A 23316-nucleotide genomic window follows, 5' to 3' on the forward strand; every position below is an offset into this window, starting at 1 on the left:
CCCCGCTTTAACTCAACCCCACTGCTCCGATGCGACGTTGTAAACACGGCTTGGGCAGAATAAATAAAATGCCTCGAATTGCAAGATTTTGCTTTGAACAAATGGGATAATTGGGGCAGCTGGAAAAAAAAAAAGGAAAAGAAAAGAAAAAAGAAACAGCCGTGAATGCGATTTCTTTTATTATTTTATTTTATTTTAAAGAAGGGGGAAATAAAGCTCAAGCCTCCCCGCTTTTGAGCTTTTATCAATAAATAAGAGGCTGCAAACCCATCTGGGCGAGGAGCACTGTCAGATGTCCCTCCGAGCTGTGTCCCCACTGTCATCTCCCAGCATCTTTTCCCCTCCAGTTTGCAGTGGTGGGTGGGACGGGGGGCTGTGATGTGTTAGCAGCGGGGAAGTGCACACTATAGATAAGCCCCTGCCAATTTTGCTCTAAACTTACTTAATTAAAAGCTGGAAACTCCTGATGCTGGGGTGATGCCAGCTCCGCTATCATTCCCTTGCTCTCTCCTATCCATGCAAATATTTCAGCCTTTGCTTGAGCGTTGCCCATAGGGCAGCAGGGACATATAGAAAAAGGTATGTGGCTCTATAGGGGAAGCATTTTCCCACCAGCATCCCTGGGCAGACAAGCGCCCTGTATCCGATAAAGCTTTTTCTTGGCAAAGCCACGTTTGCAGGCAGGAGGGAGCCCGCGAGCGCCAGGCTCTGCCTGCCTGATGCCGGCGATAAAAACCCCGCCGCTGTGAGTTTAATTAAAAATTACTGTTTCGTTTGCGTGGCAGGGGCCCACCCTTTGCTTGCAGATGGGTCCGTGGGAGCGGGTTCAGTGGGGTGTGTGTTATCCGTAACGGCGATTAATAGAGCACAGGAGAGAGGGTGGCACCTTTGGGAGCAAATTGGGAAAAGGGGAGAGGAAAATTGATGCCAGCCCAGGCTGGCAGCATCCCCCGGGATTGCTGGGGAGGTGGAAGATGCTTCCCGAACAGCGGGACCAGACTTCTGCCAAGGCAGATAAGTCAAGGGTAAAGCACCACTCTCTCATTTTTATTTTTTTTTTATTTATTTCTGCAATTTAACATTTTCCTCGCCTGATCTTTCAGCTGAATTTCCAGAGGTGATGTGTCTCATCGGCACCGAGCGTCCCAGGAAAGCAGAGAGATTAAATGCCATCCTGGATGTAGACCCCTCCACGGGGTTTGTCCGAGGGATGCTGGAATGAAAAAATAATATATAATTGGGGTATTCCTCTACCCTGTAGTATACTCAAAAATCGTGGCAGATTGGGGATTAAAATTTTTATCTGGCCACCACGAAAAGTAGCTCCCAGGGCAGGGAGCAAGCCCAGTTCACCAGCTGTTTAAACAGGTTGGCAAAAGAAGGCTTGGTGGTGGAGAACAGCTCTTGAAACACTTAATAACTCATGGAAACCCCCAAATCCAGGGCAATTTGGTCCCACCTCCTGCAAAGCCCAGCACCATTCTCCCAGTAATAACAACTGAGCATCCCTATGATGCTGAAAATCACAGGGAGGTGACAAACATCCTGGATACCTTTCCTGGCTTTGCAGCACATGGGTACCTCGAAACAAGCTGCAAATTAGGATGAGGGTAGATGAGACTGTACTTAAAATCTGTATTATAGTTTTTGGTAACAGACCCTCGAGCTGGATGTATTATTATTTTATAAAAATAGGATATTGAAAAGAGAATCAGGCTCAGATGAAACATTTAACAGTGAGTGCGATTTAAGTTTTCATCTTCTAACGATGGCCGGAGAATGGATGTCTTCTTGAAAAGGACAAACCGTGAATTAAAGTGATAGTCAGATGATAAAAACCTTCACTTAAAATATATATTTCTTCCCCATGTTATTAATAACATGCGAGATTAATATTTTAAACTAGATGAATTTTAAAAAACTTCATTTCCAAGCCAGATTGAAAGCTTTTTGCTGAGATTATAGCGTCGGAGGAAGAACTTCTCCCTATATTCATTGCGAGAGCACTATGTATATTTTATAGAAGTTAAATATAAATATGGCTTTCCTCACCCTCCTCATCCTCACTGTATTTTCCTCTGTCTATTTGCACTTTGAAGCCAACACTAGCCCAGCTGCTTTTGAGGGAGGCAGGGATTTGGTCTGCAAAAACCCAAAAAAGCCCTTTTTCCCAGCAAAAATGCCAGCCTTGATGGCTGTTACCCTTTTAAAGGGCACGGGAGCATCTCGGTGCCGGGTCCTCACGCTCTGGAGCAGGAGGGAGAAGTCCATAACTCACTGCCAGTCCCGGGATGCATAATTTATCCCTTGCAATTCTCCATCAATTGGTTATTAAAAGTGCCCTCCCTGTGATGGGCTGTATTAAGTATGTACGAGGGAAGAGATCAATCTAGTTCCCAAGGTAACTAACTCCCAGTTACAGTCCGTAGGGAAAACTTTGCTACTTTGCCACAAAAAGATTGGTTATTTGGCTCATTTTGAGGTGAACATTTAGTATTTTGGTGCAAAGCAGAGCTGCATCCCCGTGTATAACCTCCATGAAGGTCTCTGCATTGTCACGGGCTCTTCAATGGTCACAGGAGTCTAGATATAATTATATATTAAAAAAGAAAGTTGAGGGCTGGGTCTGCTGGCAAGCAGGGCACCATTTTTGCAGAGCTCGAATAGGCAAAGAGTCATTTCCCTCGACAGCCTGTCGATGAGGCACAAAGAGCATCCCACCATCACTGAGCTAAACAAAATGGAAATAATTAAGAAAAAAAAAATAATTTCCTGGAGCAAAGCACCCTCCGAGCAGCCATTCTCTCCCTGCTAAATGCCAAGGATGGGAGCCCGGAGTCTCGTTGCGATAACGACTGTGAGCTGATGGAGAAAATCCCTGGGGCAGAAGAAAAGATTTGGGAGAATAAAACTGCTCATGCTGGAAAACATTCAGCCATGAAAGGCTGCAAGGCTGGGGGTAGATGAGGATGGCTTCATCAAGGCGAAGGTGCCCTGAGCCACATCAGAAGGAGTTGAGGGAGCCAAATTGCCTTGCTCCAATCTCTGGGTGATTATGTGCCAGCAGCTTGTGGGGGTTTTTCTTCCCAATGTGGACATTTGGACATAATACACCTTCTCTTGCTCAGTCACACTCTTTACCCTGCGAGATCCAAGTTTGCACGGTGGATGGGGCTCTGGGCTGCATTTTTTGGAAGGTGAAGCGGAGAGAAGAGGTTGAAGCAGTTGCCCTTCATTTACAGCAATAAATAAAAAGTAATAAAAAGTCCATCATAAATAATAAATAAAATTTAAAAGCCAGTAGGAAATGGTCTCCCTATATCCAAACTCTATTGTTTCCCTATGGAAAGCCATATCCAACAGCGCCAGGTCTGAAAGTTCCAGGTTTCCCCATCCTTGCCCTCCATGGGCTTATTTCCTTGCAAGATTGTGGTAAATTCTTCTTTTTCTCAGCCATTTTTGCCCCCTCCCCCCCATTTTATTACCCCCATTCCCTCATGCTCAGCAACACATACCCAGGTACTGCGATGACCTGAAGCTCCGATCGCGCAGCTTCTCCTTAATGGGCATCGTCTGCAAACTGGGAGAAGCTTGTACCATAAAAATTGTACCACAATAATATATCGCTCCCGTAATCCCTCTGCAAAAAATAAAGGAGATAATAATGAGGAAAAAAGCCAACCAAACTAATAAAATTGGAGTGTTGGTGCACAGGGGTCCGAATAGTGAGAGATGATGCTCTTTGGAAATAAAGGAAGAGGAATGGCTCCGGACACATAAATGTCTAAGTGGGGATGTTTAAATAATTCAGACAGAGGAATGAATAAAAAGAAAAAGCTTGGCCAAAGCAGGGAACGGCTCAGGAGGCAGCAGATCCTGGCACCCCTGGCCAGAAGCAGGGGGAGGCTGTGCTGGGCTGAACCCGGCAGCTGGGAGGGAATGGGTCGGATCCAACACACTGCTGGATGCTTTCCTCCACCTTGTGGGGACGACATCAATAGATGGCACTCCAGAACTGCTCCTTCCTCCTCTGGCAAATCTTCTAGGGTTGGTGGAGAGGTGAGGACTCAACAGGGGGGCAACTTCAGGAGCAAAGAGGTGCTCCAATGGCCTCGCAGCCCTCCTTGCATCCCTTGGAAAGGCAAAGCCGCGCGCTCAAACACACGTGAGGTGTCCAGATGCCACAAGGACTCATTTCAAATCAGAATAAAAATTGCTAAAGACTTTACAAGGACACGAGATCTAGGCTTGATGTCGGGATAACTCAACATTCCCATCTCCAGCGCTCCCGGTACAAGGATAAAAAACCCAGGGAGACAAGGAGGGCAAAACCCCCCCTAACCTCCTCCACCAAATTGCTTTTACTTAACAGTTTAGGTCAGCTTCAAGTAGGTCACAAGGATGTGTGTATCTTCAGAATAAAGTCTTTAATCGGCTGATGGATATGAAAAAATAAATTACAGTGGCAAAATGTAATAAACGTTAAAGGGAAAATGATGAGGGTAATATAACTACATTGATTTAACTAGGATGATATAGAGGAATTGTCTGGTTTATAGGTCTTTAGATGTCTATTAGTGGCTCTGTATTAAGGAATAGGGCTGTTCTCTTGATATACTTAAGAGCTGTCAGTAATTCCTATTTCACAGTCCACTGCTTCAATTCAGAAAGTGCGGTGCAGCCCCAGCGACCCCATCCCGGGCTCGCTGGAGGGTGACCGCCTGCCAAAGGTTTCCTTTTCAAGCCGGCGGCGAGCTAAGCAGCCAGATTATTCAAAACCACGCCGTGGTGAAGAGGAGCTGGCGGTCCCCTCCCCGGGGACTGCGGTGGCATTTGTTTTAATAACTCCATCTTTACACCCTGCTCTTCCTCCGCTGCGGGAAAACTCAGTTCATTTGGGGGGAAAAGACTTCCAGGGCTTCAATCTGAAGGATCCAAATTATTTTTTTTCCCCACATTTTGGGTTATGTCTGCTTTTTCAGATCTTTAAATCCTTTGTTACACCCGAAGGGTGGGAAATCGGTCCTGCTCTTCCTTTCCTCCTTTTAATGAGCATTTCAGCTCAATTCCCAGAGTGCCGGTGAGGCCAGACTTAATGAAAATATATAAATATTTTTCCAAAGTACAGATGGAGGCAGGGAGCCGGGAGCAAATTCACCCCCTTGGCCCTTCCTGATCCACTGCCAGAAGGTGTGTTGGTCCTCGGTCAGCTTCGGTGAAGCCTCTGGTTATCCATCGACATGTGAAGGATGCTTATAATTTGGAAAATATTCTTGTAATTGAGAAAAATAAATCCTGATTGAATTTCCCGGATGGAAGAGCCAATGCCTGGCCATGGCAGCCCAGGACCAATATTCCATGTTTTTCCCTTTTCCCATTTCCTCCTTAAAGCCCACCAAAAAGAGGAGCATCCTGACCCAGCAGCCTCCACCATGGAGGGAATTTCTCACTACAACCAGAAAAGAAAACTAGCCCAAATAAAAACATCCAATATCATTCTTTAATGTGAAAAAGGAGAGATGGGCAGAGTTCTCTTCCCAGCCTGCTTGCCGCAGGGAAATAATAACGCTCCTTAATTAGACCTGCAGGGTCTATGGCCCTGTTCAGGCAAGGCTGGGATACACCTGGCAGCGGTGGCTTTTCCTGCTTTTTTCCTCCTGGGAGAGCTCTCACAGGAGCAGATGAGTACCCGGTGCTGCCAGCAGCCTCCCCCATCCTGCCAAAAAAGATGATGTTATTGAAATTGAAATTTTCTAGGGGGAAAAAGCACTTTTCCACTGGGAAAAGGCAAAAGGGTGGGAGCAGAGAGAGCTTTGCAGACACCCAACAAAGCCAGGGAAGGAAAGAGCAGAGGAGATTTTGGGAATGGTGCATCTTCATCCCACCTGAAAGAAGGCAATCAGCTCCAAGGTTTTTGCAAAATATTTAAAAAAATTTGTAATAATTACATTTTCTCCGGTGTTTGTAGATGCAAATGTCATGTGACTCCTACCAGCCTTGGGATGTTCCTACCATCTTCCTGTTGGGGAGCAAACTGTGTGTCATGAGAGAGCACATTTCAGCTGGATACAAAAACTGGTTCAACCCTCGACGATGGAGCAGGACAGAAAGCACAGAGCTCTACACCAAAACCCAAAGGAAACACTGAATAAAAAAGAGCCAGGACGGGTTTGATCCCAAAATTGCCTTTTTTTTTACTTCTTAGCAAGAAAGAAACATTTCAAAAAGTGAGGAAAAAAGCCAACCAAACTAATAAAATTGGAGTGTTGGTGCACAGGGGTCCGAATAGTGAGAGATGATGCTCTTTGGAAATAAAGGAAGAGGAATGGCTCCGGACACATAAATGTCTAAGTGGGGATGTTTAAATAATTCAGACAGAGGAATGAATAAAAAGAAAAAGCTTGGCCAAAGCAGGGAACGGCTCAGGAGGCAGCAGATCCTGGCACCCCTGGCCAGAAGCAGGGGGAGGCTGTGCTGGGCTGAACCCGGCAGCTGGGAGGGAATGGGTCGGATCCAACACACTGCTGGATGCTTTCCTCCACCTTGTGGGGACGACATCAATAGATGGCACTCCAGAACTGCTCCTTCCTCCTCTGGCAAATCTTCTAGGGTTGGTGGAGAGGTGAGGACTCAACAGGGGGGCAACTTCAGGAGCAAAGAGGTGCTCCAATGGCCTCGCAGCCCTCCTTGCATCCCTTGGAAAGGCAAAGCCGCGCGCTCAAACACACGTGAGGTGTCCAGATGCCACAAGGACTCATTTCAAATCAGAATAAAAATTGCTAAAGACTTTACAAGGACACGAGATCTAGGCTTGATGTCGGGATAACTCAACATTCCCATCTCCAGCGCTCCCGGTACAAGGATAAAAAACCCAGGGAGACAAGGAGGGCAAAACCCCCCCTAACCTCCTCCACCAAATTGCTTTTACTTAACAGTTTAGGTCAGCTTCAAGTAGGTCACAAGGATGTGTGTATCTTCAGAATAAAGTCTTTAATCGGCTGATGGATATGAAAAAATAAATTACAGTGGCAAAATGTAATAAACGTTAAAGGGAAAATGATGAGGGTAATATAACTACATTGATTTAACTAGGATGATATAGAGGAATTGTCTGGTTTATAGGTCTTTAGATGTCTATTAGTGGCTCTGTATTAAGGAATAGGGCTGTTCTCTTGATATACTTAAGAGCTGTCAGTAATTCCTATTTCACAGTCCACTGCTTCAATTCAGAAAGTGCGGTGCAGCCCCAGCGACCCCATCCCGGGCTCGCTGGAGGGTGACCGCCTGCCAAAGGTTTCCTTTTCAAGCCGGCGGCGAGCTAAGCAGCCAGATTATTCAAAACCACGCCGTGGTGAAGAGGAGCTGGCGGTCCCCTCCCCGGGGACTGCGGTGGCATTTGTTTTAATAACTCCATCTTTACACCCTGCTCTTCCTCCGCTGCGGGAAAACTCAGTTCATTTGGGGGGAAAAGACTCCCAGGGCTTCAATCTGAAGGATCCAAATTATTTTTTTTCCCCACATTTTGGGTTATGTCTGCTTTTTCAGATCTTTAAATCCTTTGTTACAGCCGAAGGGTGGGAAATCGGTCCTGCTCTTCCTTTCCTCCTTTTAATGAGCATTTCAGCTCAATTCCCGGAGTGCCAGCGAGGCCAGCCTTAATGAAAATATATAAATATTTTTCCAAAGCAGAGATGGAGGCAGGGAGCCGGGAGCAAATTCACCCCCTTGGCCCTTCCTGATCCACTGCCAGAAGGTGTGTTGGTCCTCGGTCAGCTTCGGTGTAGCCTCTGGTTATCCATCGACATGTGAAGGATGCTTATAATTTGGAAAATATTCTTGTAATTGAGAAAAATAAATCCTGATTGAATTTCCCGGATGGAAGAGCCAATGCCTGGCCATGGCACCCCAGGACCAATATTCCATGTTTTTCCCTTTTCCCATTTCCTCCTTAAAGCCCACCAAAAAGAGGAGCATCCTGACCCAGCAGCCTCCACCATGGAGGGAATTTCTCACTACAACCAGAAAAGAAAACTAGCCCAAATAAAAACATCCAATATCATTCTTTAATGTGAAAAAGGAGAGATGGGCAGAGTTCTCTTCCCAGCCTGCTTGCCGCAGGGAAATAATAACGCTCCTTAATTAGACCTGCAGGGTCTATGGCCCTGTTCAGGCAAGGCTGGGATACACCTGGCAGCGGTGGCTTTTCCTGCTTTTTTCCTCCTGGGAGACCTCTCACAGGAGCAGATGAGTACCCGGTGCTGCCAGCAGCCTCCCCCATCCTGCCAAAAAAGATGATGTTATTGAAATTGAAATTTTCTAGGGGGAAAAAGCACTTTTCCACTGGGAAAAGGCAAAAGGGTGGGAGCAGAGAGAGCTTTGCAGACACCCAACAAAGCCAGGGAAGGAAAGAGCAGAGGAGATTTTGGGAATGGTGCATCTTCATCCCACCTGAAAGAAGGCAATCAGCTCCAAGGTTTTTGCAAAATATTTAAAAAAATTTGTAATAATTACATTTTCTCCGGTGTTTGTAGATGCAAATGTCATGTGACTCCTACCAGCCTTGGGATGTTCCTACCATCTTCCTGTTGGGGAGCAAACTGTGTGTCATGAGAGAGCACATTTCAGCTGGATACAAAAACTGGTTCAACCCTCGACGATGGAGCAGGACAGAAAGCACAGAGCTCTACACCAAAACCCAAAGGAAACACTGAATAAAAAAGAGCCAGGACGGGTTTGATCCCAAAATTGCCTTTTTTTTTACTTCTTAGCAAGAAAGAAACATTTCAAAAAGTATCAGAAACATGACGGAAAGTTGTTTTTCTAGATATTTCATAACATTTTCACCTGCAGCAGTTTGGCTGCTTTCTTTTTTTTATGGCTTACGAGTAAAAGAGGTTTTTATCGAAAATCTGTTTTTCAGGAACAAGAAAATCGATAAAAATATATCAGTTCAAGCCTTTGTTAAAGGACTAGGAAAAGATCCCCCTGTGCAAAAAAGAAAGCCTAAATGTCTCGTTCGGATTAGACACCGAACTTTTAAATGTCTTGTTATGGGAGACGAATCCGGCACTTAACAAGAATTTTTTTGCATAACAGTTTGTAAAAATGCCGGTGCCATCGTGAGCGATTCATAAACCAAATAAAACAGGGCTAAAATCATCGAATAACTGGTTTGCAATGATGTATTTGGCCAATTCCAGCCATAACTGAATTCCTGAGGCCTCGATAATCTCTTTAGCATCGTCAGATTGGGCTTTGCATGTGACAATTTTATCCATTGCCATTCCTTTCCCTTCTTTTTATTAACAAACAGAAGATAGGGATGCAGTACAATTGATCTGGCAGTTTTCTAAGCATCTCCTGCCCTCCAAGTGTCGATGCTTCGCCTTTGGGAAGGGCTCCAGAGAGCCCGTAGCGATCTGCATCCCAGCACGTGTATTGGACTCCTTGGGAGCTGTTACAGTGATGCAGAGATGTATTTTGCTTCAGAAAATCCAACAATCATTTAACCCCCCTAAACGGGTGTATATAATTTTCACCATCCCTCTATCCAAGCCAGGGCACTAAAGGACGAGGTTGACTTCTGCATTTTTAATATATTAATCTCAGCTGCTCTTTGTTTCCTTTTCCTGGGGATTTTCAGCTCTCCATCCTTTTTTTTTTTTTTTTTTTTTCCTTTGCTGGACATATTCCAGCAGATCCAGGATGTGTTTGATATTGCTCCTATCATATCAAAGCATTCAATGCGTGCAGATTTCAGTGAAGTGTGGAAGAAAATCAAGAGATGGTTTAATCTCTCTGCCTCCTCTCTGAATCGCCCAGAGCACGGACTTCTTTCAGCCACATGATGTGGCTGCAGCCCCAAAGCCTCTCTCCACGTTGAGGGAGGAGGCTGGTGTGATGGGTAAAGCATCAGTGGACACCTCTGGGGATGGGGCCAAGCCTTTGCTCCAGCACAGCTTCTCTGTATGACCTTCAAAAAGGCGGGCGGGCTTGGAGCTGGGCTTCTCTGAGGAAGCTCCTGGTGCTTGCATCTCAGCCCTGGTGATTGCATCTTACCATTGATGCTTCCATCTCACTCCTGACACTTGCATTCCTGATGCTGGGCTGCATCCCCAGCAGCACGGCCAGCAGGGCATGATTCTGCCCTTCTGCTCCGCTCCTGTAGTGCTGCCTCCAGCTCCGGGGCCACCAACATCAGAAAGACATGTTGGAGTGGGGCAAGAGGAGGCCATGGAGATGCTCTGAGGGCTGGAGCCCCTCTGCTGTAAGGACAGGTTGAGAGAGTTGGGGGTGTTCAGCCTGGAGGAGAGAAGGCTCCAGGGAGACCTTAGAGCCCCTTCCAGCATCTGAAGAGGACTTACAAAGAAAGCTGGAGAGGGACTTTTTACAAGGGCATGTAGGGATAGGATGAGGGGCAATGGCTTCAAACTGGAAGAGAGGAGATTTAAAAGATATTAGGAGGAACTTTGCTGTGAGGGTGGGGAGAGCCTGGCCCAGGTTGCCCTGAGAAGTTGTGGCTGCCCCATCCCTGGAGGGGTTCAAGGCCGGGTTGGAAGGGGCTTGGAGCAACCTGGTCTGGTGGGAGGTGTCCCTGCCCAGGGCAGGGGGGCTGGAACTCGATGATCTTTACGGTCCCTTCAACTCAAACCCATAATTCTATGATTTTATGATTGGTTTTTGCATCTCACCCCTGATGCTTACATCTCCCCATTGGTCCTTGCATCTTGCTCCTGACACTTGCATCTCAACCCTGGTGCTTGCATTTTGCCCCTATCATGGTGGGCACAGCCAGGTTCAACAGGCAGAGATCTGCCCCAAGCCTTGAGCCCAGACTCCAGCATCCCTCAGGTGGACAACACAAGGGGTCTGTAGCCTCCCCATAGGGAGCAGGGAATGAGATACATTGGGCTGCTTCCTTCATTTGCCCCCAAGACCCAGTAGGGCTTCATCAAGGACCACACACTGAAGGGGCCAGGAACTGCAGGGGTGGGAATGGGCAGGATCTGCCCCAGCACCCCCAGAGTGAGGGAGGAGTCCAGGAGGGAAGAGGTGTGAAGTTTTGAGGGATGGCTTTTGGGTGAACACCCATAATTCAAAACATGGGTTTGCATTACTAAAATGAAAACTCTCTCAGCCCATAGTATGGATTAAACCTACAGATGGAGAACGATGCAGCTGAAGTTTTCCACTACTCATGTGCTCTGAATCCTAATGAGACAGTGGCCTGAGTCACCCCAAAGCCCCACGTGCAACATCCCCCACATGCAGGGGTCCCACCGTCTGCACCGTGGCTCTCACCTCACTTTCTATTTTCAACGTGGCTCTATCAGGCAGGATAATACAATGTACAAAATATATAATAACATATATTGCTGCATCTACAGAGAGAAAGAGCATTTCTCAAGTGCTGTACTTCTCCATAAGGGTTTTTCCAGGAGGCAAAACTGAGGAATTAGTAAGAAAAAAGTGGGGGAGAAAAAGAAAATCCCCCAAACCCTTTGGCACCAAAGACATACATGGAACATAACATCTTGAGAACAAAATACATAGAGTGTGGAGAGAAATAGCTACGTGTAATGGAAAATATAAATAGGCAGAAAGAAAATAGTCAGCATCAAGCTGTTCTCATGAAAGATTTGTCAACGCTAATGTTGCATTTCTCAACCTGAAAAAAAAAAAAACCCAACCCAAACCCAAAGCAATGCTACGTGTTCAAAAACTTTTGGCCCAGGCTCTTAAGATGTGAGCGTTGGGATTTCAGGTCGGACACCCACCAAGGAATCTCCCTCAGCCCAAAGCTGAAAGTGGACCCCATTTTTCTCTGCTGGCCAAAGACAAAAGTTCCCCTTCTCGCTCTGCTTTCTGCCAGTTTACCCGTCACCCCAATTAAAGGGCATCCAGTGGATGAGAAAACCTCCACGGCATTAATCACAGCAGTAACAACCTGCAGCCGCCGGAGCAGCGTAATAAGGTCACATCCAGGCAGCAGAGTAACCCACTCCTCCTGTCACCTCTCATCAGCCCTTTCTCCCCAAATGCCCTTTAATTAAGGGTCGTTAAAGACTTTCACTGCTTGGAAATGATCCTGAGCCTGGGCTTCTATCTGCAGCAGAAGGAATGGGCATGGATTTTTGCAGGGAGGCAGTGAGGAGGAGTGAGGGCTAAAATGATGCGCCATTAATGGACATTAATGGACATTAGAATGAAAATAAACCCCCGAGGTGCCCCCATCAGCTCTGTGTCCTTTCAGCACTGCCCGCCTTTGGATAAATAAAATATCAGTCTCAGCCCTGCAGACGGAGCCGGGAGAGGCAGAGCCACCGCCAGGGTCACTTCCCAGCCCTCCCTTTCTCTGCTCAGCTTCTTCCCAGATGCTGACTAATCCATTCATTATTAGTTAATAACGAGCGATGCTCATTAACAGTGGGGAGTGCATCTTCCTTTGCTTTATGCAGTGCTAAACACACCAGCAGCGCACGACGAATGAATAAGGCTGTAAGGAGGCAGCTCATGGATCTGCATGGGACAGGGATGTGTCTCCCCCCATCCTGCTTTTGTGCACGTGTCCAGGTCTCCTTCTCTCCACATGCACCTTCATGTGTTGCGTCGTGGTCAAAACTCCTGCAAAGCTGGCATGGAGGTGGCCAAAGCCTTTGGGAAATTGGGATTCCTCCAATTTCTGCATGGTAGAGAAATGTTTCGACCCATCATCGGCAGCCTTGTATTGCAAGGGGGTGAAGTCACAGTGGTGGCTTCCTACCTCAGTGAAGTGTGGGGAAGTACCATTGACCTCATTAGTGAGTGATGAAGATGAGGGAAGGGATGGGAAATCTCATTATGGGGCATTTTGTCCACTAAACAGTTACCTATAATAAACCCTCTGGACATCGCAATGCTGCTGGGTGGGAAATGAGGTGTGCCATCTCATGGGATATACCTCTTCATTCAGGGTTTTTTGACTTGGTGACCAATTCCAATCTCATTCCAAAACGCATGTATCAGTCTCAAAAATATATTTCATTAAGAAAGTAATGGAGAAGATCCTATGGTGCCTGTGTTGAGAAGGCAGCTGCAGTCGCAAACCCAACCTTTACTAGGCACTAGAGATTCCCTACCAGATGGAGGTGCAAGCACCTTGGCCCCAGGGGAGCTCTTGGAGTGGCTCAAGCATCCTTAAACTTCCTAAACCCAAGTAAATCCAAAATTTTGGGTGACTTTGTGGGTATCAGCACCGGTGAGGGGTGACCTGAGGCTCACAGTTTGTTGCTCCCAGGGCCCACGTGCTGGGAGAGACATTTTGGGGCTAGTGGCATCTTGCAGGGGGTGGTAGAAACTCATGTCCAGGAGCTCCATGGGCTCATCAGGCACCAGCAGGAGCCACCTGCCTTAAAGCAGCTGGAAAATTGAGTGAGCTCGACAGAGAGACACGTCTGCAGATGAACATCTCGGGCCCCCTCTAACTGCCAAGCTGCTAGCGAAACAGATGGCTCCAGGTTAAATGTGAATTGCAAACCTAAAAAATAAAAATGGTGTTTGTGCCCTTCCCTGCACCTTTATGATATATAAAGATACAGAAAGTGGTTTTATTTCCTTCAGAGAAAAAGTGTTGGGTTGGTTTTTTGTGGTTTGGTTTGTTTGTTTAGGAGGGTTTTTTTATTTTTTTTATTTTATTGGGTTTCTGGTTTTTTTTTCTTGCATTAGGGAAAACAAGGCATGTTTTTTCCTGCCATGAGCTGGGGGAGATCAGCTACTTTTGGGGGGTATTTCAGCTCTGGGAAGGAGCAAAGCTTTGGAAAAAAATAAAGATGTGATGCAATTAATTGCACGGAAGGTGGAAATAATGCACGCCCGGAACTCCAGAGTCTCTTGCCCATTTTATAGATGTGCAAAGTCCTTGAGAAGAGCAAGAGAGAGACAGGAGGATCCGACAGCTCCTTCTCCATCTCAGCAGACCCAAACTGGGAGCAGAGCAGGGAAAAGCCCTTTGCATCTCCCAGAGAGTTCCACAAAGTGAGTTTGTAGAGAGGTGGCCATAAGGGTCCCTTCTCCTTCAGCTGGGGATTATGGCGTAATTAAGGTGGCATGTCAGAATAATTACCTCTCCCAGCCAGGAAGTTTGTCCCTGGCTCCAATTTATTCTTCTGGAGTGGAATTAACTGGGAAGTCATTTGTGAAGAAGGGCTGTGTTTTTATTCAGGTTGGCTACAAATAAGCCAGCAGAGAGGTAAAAACATCCCTTCAGCCCAGCTTTCCCCTTTTTTCTCGGCTTTGGGGGCAGATTTATTCTCTGTGACAGTCACTCAACGCTCTATCCCAATAACAACCCAGTCACTGGCTTTAAATACAGGTGGGACAATTAAGCAGAAAAATAAGATTGTGGTTGCTACGTACAACGGGGCATTTAAATATCTTTTGTTAATGTAACGATCGCTATTCAGACAGAGACAAAAGAGAGTATGTGTCTTTTTGGAAAATAAAATCTCTCAGTGCTTTTTTTTTTTTTTTTTTTCCCCACTTTTCTTTTTTATCCATTTGAAGGAGTCCTACACGATAGGGCTGTGGGGGAGATCGCTGCCGGGGATTAAGCGAGTCCAGCTCATAGTGCTTTGCTGGACCCCAGCCATCGGCAGCAGCTCCCTCTGTTGCTTTTGCCAGTATTGCAATTTTTATAAAAACTGGAGCTATTTTGCCTGGGGAAGGGCAGTGGAAGCTTCTCCTCTGGGTTTTTGGGAGGTTTGAGGGGGGGTTTCTTTTTTGTTCGCTCCCATGAAACTACTGAAAAACAAAATTCAAGGGAATACGGGCGGGTTGGGGAGATGCAAAGGGCTGTGGAGGGGAGGGAGAAAAATATATTATTCATATTGAGACAAGGACCAGCTGAAGGATTTGCAGCTGAGGCCGCGGCTGGAGCAGCAGGAGTTGTGCCTGGCAGGTTCGGAGCGAGATGCCGGCTGGGGATGCTGCAAGAGAAAATCAGCATCGTTGCAAGCAAAGAGGCAAAACCCATCGTGGCTTCACCCAAAGGGGCAATTTCCTCTTGCAATCGGTGAAACCGAGCGTTTTGGCTTGGTTTTTTCAATTAATTAAACTTCTGCTTCACCTTTTAAAGCAAAAGGAAAGGGGGGAAAAAAGGCTTCTTAGGAGCTTTCGAAAATATCGCAGCAAAATGTTTTGGCACTTCTGAAACAAAGCCTTTCACTTCAGAGATACCAGGATGAAACATCTCAGCATTTTTCAAAGGTTTTCTGCTCTTTAATTCTTTTTTAACCTGAAATTATTCATCTCATTAACATAATCCTGAATTCACACTGCTCTGGTCCTTCTCAAACATCATTTCCAACAGATGCACAAACTGATCAAAAAGCCCCTTTGCAGTATATTGACTTAAGGCCATAATTTTGCCCATATTCACACCTTATTTCAAACTGCTAATTCTCTGATCAGTAAAGGCATCTATCATTTGGTGGTGAGTGATGCAGCCCCATGAGAAACACATCCTGGGTTCCCAATATGCCCAGCAGAGTTTGCAGGAGCCTCTGGGCAGCTTCCAGCCCCGGGAAGGATGGGGCTGAAGTGGGAACACACGCTACTCTGCATTGCCATAAATATAAATATGGGTGCTTGATGCTTGGTTTATTGAGATAAATTTGGAAGATGTTCTGCTGGCTTTATATAACACAAAGGTGATGTGTGTTTACTTCTCTCTGTCGCTGATATAAATATATATAGATACGGTCCATCTCGGTTTGGGCGCATCCTCATCACTATATACATATCTCTATAAACTGTGCATCCCTCAAATATCTTTATGCCCCAGATGAATATCTCTACCCACAGCTGGGTGCATTCCTTCAAACATCACGTTCACATCCCTTTCTATTTGGATGGGCCTGTGGAAAGATGAACCTGGCCCGAGGAACTTGTGGGTCTCCATAAATCTCCATTTCCAGACAAAATGGAAAGGTGGGTTTGTGGATGCCCACACCCAAACCCAGGAGCTTCATAAAATGCTGCAGACAGGGAAGGTCTGGGGGACATTTCTCTTCTCTTCAGTTGGTCAAAGCAGCTTTGCCATGAGTATAATTCCCTGGATTTCATCAGAAATGTGTTGAAGAAGCAGCGCACACCCCCCACCCCTCGCCATGTGGGCAACAGTCTTGCCCAAAACGACTGATGCAAACTGGATGCCACTGGTACAGCGATGTGGCGTTTGGAGGTGGCATGGGGTGATGCTCATCCCTGCCTGGTGGCATGGGAGCTCGCAGTGGGGTAGGCAGCTCACTAGAGGAGTCTTATGGGATGGGGCGTTGTGCTCACCCCTCTTCTTTCTTGACTACCGAGGTGTTAAATAGCTCAGTGGGTCACCGTGTGCTATTTATGGGTTTCACCTGGGTCCTTTGGGACCACCCTGCCCAGGCACTGGCACCTTAGGCGGCAGGGGAGGGAGGATGTGACAGCTCGGTGCCCGTTATGAAATAAGCTGAAGGCATCTCATTAGCTGAAGGGCTGGATTCTCATTTACACTCCAGCCTCTCCAGGCTGCGTGGTGGGGGCTGCAAATGCAGCTCCCGGAGCCCTTTTATGTTCAGAGCAGCTCAAGTGTAAATGAGAACCAGGCCCTCCAGTGCCATTTCTTTTCTTCCAAAGAGAAAAAAAAAACACTCCTTGACTACAGGGAGCGAAGTGGGTCAAGATGGTTTGGGGTTGACTCAAATCTCCTCGACGCTGTGGTGGGTGATGGCTGCCCTTCACCTGAGAAGGGAAATGTTGAAGCTCTTTTACAAGGCAAGGGTAGTTTGCAAACGGAGGCAGAGCATCCATGGAAGAGAGGAGATGCTTCCTCCATCACCCCGGTATTAGAGCAAAGGGGCTTCCCCAGTTTCCCTCTGAGCAGAGGTCTCCTCTGAGGACCAGACGAGCAGGCGATGGTCAAGGTCAAGGAACCCTTCTGGACTTCACCCACAGTGAAATGACATTGCAAAGACATGCCCAGCAGACAGTGGGTTTCGCTGCAATAATCTTCCTGAATTTTGTGCTCCATTGCTCTGAAAGAGGACACAGTGTTTCGAGCGTGGTGAAATAAATCTGGGTGCACTGGTAGCTGCATAGACTGTGTCTCCTGCCGTCAGGAATGAAAAAGTTTCTCGGAACTGCAGTGGTGAAAAGGAGATGGACCCATGTGTAGTGTAAATACCTGAGGATGGTATTAATTAGTGCAAAAAAAAAAAGAGGAGGAAAGAATAATTTGGCTGTGATGCACACAAAGATGTTCATCTTCTATGGACTGGGTAACAAGGCTATAACAAATTATTATCTGGGGCTGGAATGTGTTCAGGCGAGGTGATGAGGATGTATCCATGCCTGGGGATGAGAGTTTCAGAGATGGGGCTGTCAAGAACCCCCAGGTTCTTCAGAAACTCTTGGTAAGATCCCTCTGTCCCTACTGATGACAGTAGGGACACTCTTTTCCACAGAGGGTGCCTGTTTCCTTCCCAGAGATGTCCCTACTGCAGCTTTCGGTGCTGGTATGGCTCCTTGGTGGCTCCAGATGCCTGCTCTGGGGCTGGGGACACCAAAGCAGCCTGTCCCTGCCATCCCCGCTCCTGTCACTCCACGCTGACAGAGCGATGGGATGAGACACGCTTGCTGATTCATTGCCTCTCCTGGCGACGTCGAACAACCCTCTTAGGAGCTTCCCTTAGCACTTAATCAGAGAAGAGCTTGTCTGTGGCATCTTAAGGACTTCTCAGGTGAGACACATCCTTCCCTGAATAATAAAGCGAGGGAACGTACAGGTGGAGAAAGGACGAGATTTTCTTTGACACTGCAACTCTCAACGTCTGATTGCAGCCTATTCCCAGGGCAGGCACACGGAGAGGCACCGCCAGCTTTGGTGCACAACCTATTTACTGTCTTTTCACTCTTCTCCTTTCACTGAAGCCTGAGCAGCCGCCCGCCTTGTGCAACGCTCCTCGCAAGGTGAGGCAGGGTCTTCCTCACGACAGAGAGAAGTTGGCAGGGGTTGCAATGGTTCTAATTCTGATTTCCCAGCAGAAATCACCCTAATTACTAGCCTAAATCATCACGGAAGAGTTCTGACCTCCATATTTTTCCGTTACACCGAGGAGAAGATGCTGGAGGAATCTGAAATTCAGATTCCTCCCTTTTGAATCCCATCTGCTACTGCTGCTTGTGTCACAGCAACTTGCAGAGCCTGGTGGAACCAGCACCCCGTGTGCTGGATGTTACCCATAGCCAGCCCTTCAGTTAATATCATTGCTATTGTTATGGGATAAATCATCCCTTAAGCTTCTCTCTTTCATTACAAATTGTCCATGAAACACTTGCAGCCTCTACGGAGAGACACCCGGGTTGACAGACTAAATCAGATCAGTAATCAAATCCAGATCCCATCTCCCGCTACCTGGGATGAGTTATTAGTACCAGAAGGTGTTGAAGGAAAAGGCAAGAATCTCTGCAGGAGCAAAAAGAAATGTGTAGGAAAGGTTTCTTCTGCTTAGATCTGAACTAAAAAGATCTGGAGCTTGCTCATATACATTATTTAGCCAACGATATTTACTCTTTTGTCCTTGGTATTTGAGGTCTGGGTCTTAACAGCAGTTACACCTGATGTCTGCAGCCACCAGGCCTTGGGTCAAGGAGTTCCACTGGTTACCAGCACAAAAGAAATCAGGAGCACAAGGAGCAGGACAGGCAGGGCCAGCAAGGATGGAGCAGGAAGGCAGCTCCTTAGGTTGCTCCTAATCCTGGACAAAAAGTATTTGGAGTCATAATTTGTGCACAAACATCATTCATGACTTGCTCCTGATTAAATTCCTACATCTACTTGACCGTGTGTAGTCTCTGGACCCCATTTGGTCTGTTGGTTGGGGCATCGAGAAGGGAAAATTTGTCCTCAGCCGACAAGAGCTCCACATCCTTTCACTGATTTTTGCTTTCATTGAGATTAGGGCTTCTTGCCCATATCTCCTAATAAAAACCTTGATTTTTCCTGCCTGGGAGCCTTCCTGCCCAGCACAGCCCTATTGCTGGGGCTGAAGGACCCTGGGGAGCTGAGCAGCTCCGGCTCCTCACACTCCTCCATGCTGGGGTCGATACCCAGTCACTGTCTCTAGTAATTGGACTCCTCGTAGACACAGGCAAAGCTGGGGGCTCAAAATCGCATTTGCACTTTCTTCTAGGTTTTTTTGGCTCAAAATCCACCCAGGTGGAGAAATCAGAAGGTTTTGCAGAGGCTGAGGATTAGGCTGCACCCTTGCAACCCCCCTTTAATTATTCATTTCCACCAGAAAACGTTGTTTTCTTCATTTGCAGGTGAAGATTCAAGGTTTTATTTTGTATGACAGGTTTTTTCTGGTGTATTTTGTCCCATTCCCCTGGTGTTTTGCTTGGCAGAGAAGCCAGAGCTGCCTGGGAAAGCAGCCCCCACCTTCTCGCTGCTCCAAAAGATAGTCGGCTCCAGAGAAAGCAAATGGGAGGCTGGATTTTATTCTGTATCATTTTAATAAAGCAACAGGGAAGGAGTTGGATGCCTCATGACATCTAGCAAAATCCAAACAAGCTTGAAGCTGTCCCTCCGCCCTGGCCTCAATTTCACATTTGTTTCTATACACGACTGAGCGCCAAAGCTTAGAAAAGCCCTTCCACCGCAAAAAAAAAAAAGAACCACAAAAAAAAAAAAAAACACAAAAAAAAGAACCACAAAAAAAAAAAAAAAGCAAGCAGTTCAGAAGTGGTGGAGAGAGATCAAGCACCCAGTTCCTTCTCGCTGGAGAACCAGAGGCGCTCCTGGATGGGTTTGATCCCTGCTCAGAGGAGAGATTTCCACCCTCCGGATACGCGCTGCCTCCCACCGCCTTTCCCACTCCAGCACATCCCCGAGGACTGTGTCTAAATGGGATTTAAACTCCCCCATCCTTATCGCAGACTAGTGACAGCTGACCGAAGCCTAAGGCTTATTCTTTCTCACTCTTGAAAAAACATGTATACATATATATCTCTCCCTTTTTTTTCCAGCTGCTGTAGCATCGACTTTATCCTCTCCCGTTTGCACTTGCTCATTCTTCCAGGTTTTTTTGTGTTGCTCGGCGAGGGGCATGCGTGTTTTAAATCACTGCGGTGGTGTCACAACCCCGGTGGCAGGGCTAAACCTCACAGGTATCACCTCTGGATTTAGCCCAGGGTTTTGCAGGGGGAGGATTTAGCAGTCCCAGGGTCAGGGCACTGCCACCCTGAAGTTGTATATGAGGACTTACAGGAGAGATGTATTTCTCACTGTATAAGAGATTATATCCGAACAGTGGGACGCAGCCTATAAAAGGAAAAACTCTTGACTTGTCCCATGCAGCACTTACCCAACTGTAAAAGAAATTCCCTCTCTTTCCTTCTCTCTGCTGCTAATTAAAATCACCAGCTTCATCTTTCAAAGCCCGTCCTAGGGAAGGCTCAGGCTCTGCCCTGCGAGGGCTCAGGACGAGGGGGGATTTTTCATGCTCAAACATCAGAGCGATGCTTCCTGTGCTTATCCTTGCACCCAGCCAAAAGCCCCGGCAGCTTCATCCCCTCTCCAGCCTCTTCACCCACAGAGATTGGGGAAGAGTGTCTTCTAATCCCTTTAATGTGATAAAATGGGGCTGCAGGGTCTGAATTAGGGTTCCCAACATGGTTCGGAGAGAACTTTGGGGTTATTTTGGCAGCGTCATTTCCAGAACAAACCTTCTCGGTTCACAAGGAAGGGAAAAGAAATTTTTTCTGAATTCAGAACAGTGGTTCAAGCAAGAAATGCAGAAACAGATACGTGTCCCCAGGAAGACCAGAGAGGGGGCATCTCCTGCTGCGTGCCTCTGCCCTCGGCTTTTGAGCTGCCCAAAGTGAGCAAGGAGACAAAATCTGCTTTCCGGGGGAAAAGCAATTGCAAGGCTTTTGCTTGTGTTTCAGGGTGTATCTCCCTCAAAAGACCAGCTTTAGTGGCTTTGGTTCTTGCCATTCCTGTCACAGCCCTGCACCGTGACCGGCTATTTCTCAGCAGCGTAATCTCATGGCCAGAGCTCTGGCATCGTGGCTGGGCACCCGGGTCCTGCCCTGGGGGGGGGCTTCACCCCCCATCCCCCATCCTACCCACCCCCCCTGCAAATCCCTTCCCTCCTCTGCCCCACAACTTCCCCCCAGCCCCTTCTTTGTTTAGGTAAATACAGATATAGATATGGGCGGTATGGATATGGATGATATGGACATGGACATGCATGATAAGGATATAGTTATATATCCATAGATTGTATGGATATGGAGATATATATAGAGAGAAATATAGGTATAGATATAGATTGCATGGAGATATGTATATAGATTATATGGGTATAGGTTGTATGGATATGGATGTGAATGATGTGGATGTAGCTACAGACACAGATATAGATGACGTGGATGTGGATATGAATGTGGCTATTTCTGTAGATGTTATCGATATGAATATGAATGTGGATATTTAAATGGACATAGATATAGATATAGACAGTCCTATAGGTACAGGCATAGATATCAGCAAAGATAATATTAAATAAAAAGATAAAGAAAAAGGTAAAGATGATAAAGATAAATATAAGATAAAGATAAAGATGATAAAGACCTAAACCTAGACACATATATAGATATAGATCCGTACAGGATGTTATAAGAAAAGCAAGTTATTTTGGGGCATTAGCACAGAGTTTGGGCCACTCAGACCCTCCTCAGTGCTACATGGGGAGGAAAACATCACCCACAAGCTGAGAGGTAAAGAGGAGAGGAGAGAAGTTAAGCCATCCCACTTGAAGCTCCTGCAAAAGCCCCTGCTGTGACAAAAAAGCATTTGTTACATTAATCGGCGCTGGAGATAGTGCCAAACAAATGAAAGTTATTAAAGGAAGGGAGATGGATGGAGCTCAAGGCGTCCGTTTGTTTTGCCAGCGCCAAATTCGTTTCCAGAAAAAGCCCTTATCAATTCCCAGGGAATAGTTTGCCCTGTCAGTGCCGAGCGGGTGTTAATGTTCTTTACGGCTCCGTTAGAGCTGGTGCAGTGACACCAATCTAAATAAGGGAGGAAGGAAGGCTTAATCAGCCTGTCACTGACCAGTTATTAACATTTTAGAACAAGGGCATTAAAGGAGAAAATTCTGAGAGGTCAATTTGTACTTCAGGAGAGAAGCCAAAACGATAAGGAGGAAAAACTAGGAGGAAAGAAGCAACGTCCACCAGCCAGTGGTCACGGTGATGGCCATGGGATGGCCAAGGTGGATTTGCTTGCCATCAGGGTACTTAAAAAATGCGTAGGACCCAAGATGGGGATGGACAGGGATGGGATGGGACCCTGCAGAAAGGTATTTCCTCCCCGGTGAGGGTCTCCAGCTGAAGTCAAGCTTCCCAGCCGTGCCCTTGGCAGCGGTGTTGCCCCCTCCCCGCACCCGCCCGCAGTCTCTGCACCCCAAAGGTGGCTGCAATTCAGCGGGGCCGTGTGTGTGATTGCTCTGCAAAGCCCTGTGGGATGAAAGCTGTGTGCTTAGATATGGTTTATCCCTTCCAACCCCTGATGATAATCCGGGATTAGTCCTTCCAGTGTATGATTACGTTTTGCCCGCTCTCTTTGAAACGACACCGTTCTGGCCCTTTTCCCCGCAGCTTGTCCCACCAACCCTTAGGAAAAACGTTTGCCAGGCTCTGATTAAACCCTGCTTGCAGCAAAGTCCCACCAGGATCCCAAATGACTTGACGTGCGTGGCCCTCATGGTCGGCACTGAATCTCCTCCCTGCTTCTCACCCCACTGCAGAGCTCAGCATCCTCCAGCCTCTAAACACCCATCACCTCCGATGGCACCATGGGGACCCAATATATGCAAAGTGCATATATTCATCTCCCATAATAAATAAGCAGCTTTGCCTGTGATGGTGCCTTCTGGCCATCGCTGCCCCAGGCAGCTGGATCTATAGAGAAACATCAGCTGGGCTCTTTTTGGGAGCATGGTACCAGCCGGGAAGCCGGCACTGCTGCTCCCCATTAGGTTTATTCGCTGTGTGTGTGTGTTGCTGGGCCATTAAAGGAGCTGTGTGATAGCTGTCTGGCTGTTTGCAGGAACAGCGAAGCAGCAGGAGAGACAGCAACTGTCCCTCAAATCGTTTCTCCAGGGGGAATGAAAAGAGAAAGAAATAAAAAATTAAAAAAAAAATAAAATATCTGCAGCGGAGGAGTCAGGAGGGCCAATTTTTCTAGTGGTTTTTTTTTTTTTTTTCTTTTTTTTTTTTTTTTTTTTAAGAAGGAAG

Source organism: Calidris pugnax, unplaced genomic scaffold (genome assembly GCF_001431845.1).
Source record: "Calidris pugnax isolate Ruff unplaced genomic scaffold, ASM143184v1 scaffold269, whole genome shotgun sequence".
NCBI lineage: Eukaryota > Metazoa > Chordata > Aves > Charadriiformes > Scolopacidae > Calidris > Calidris pugnax.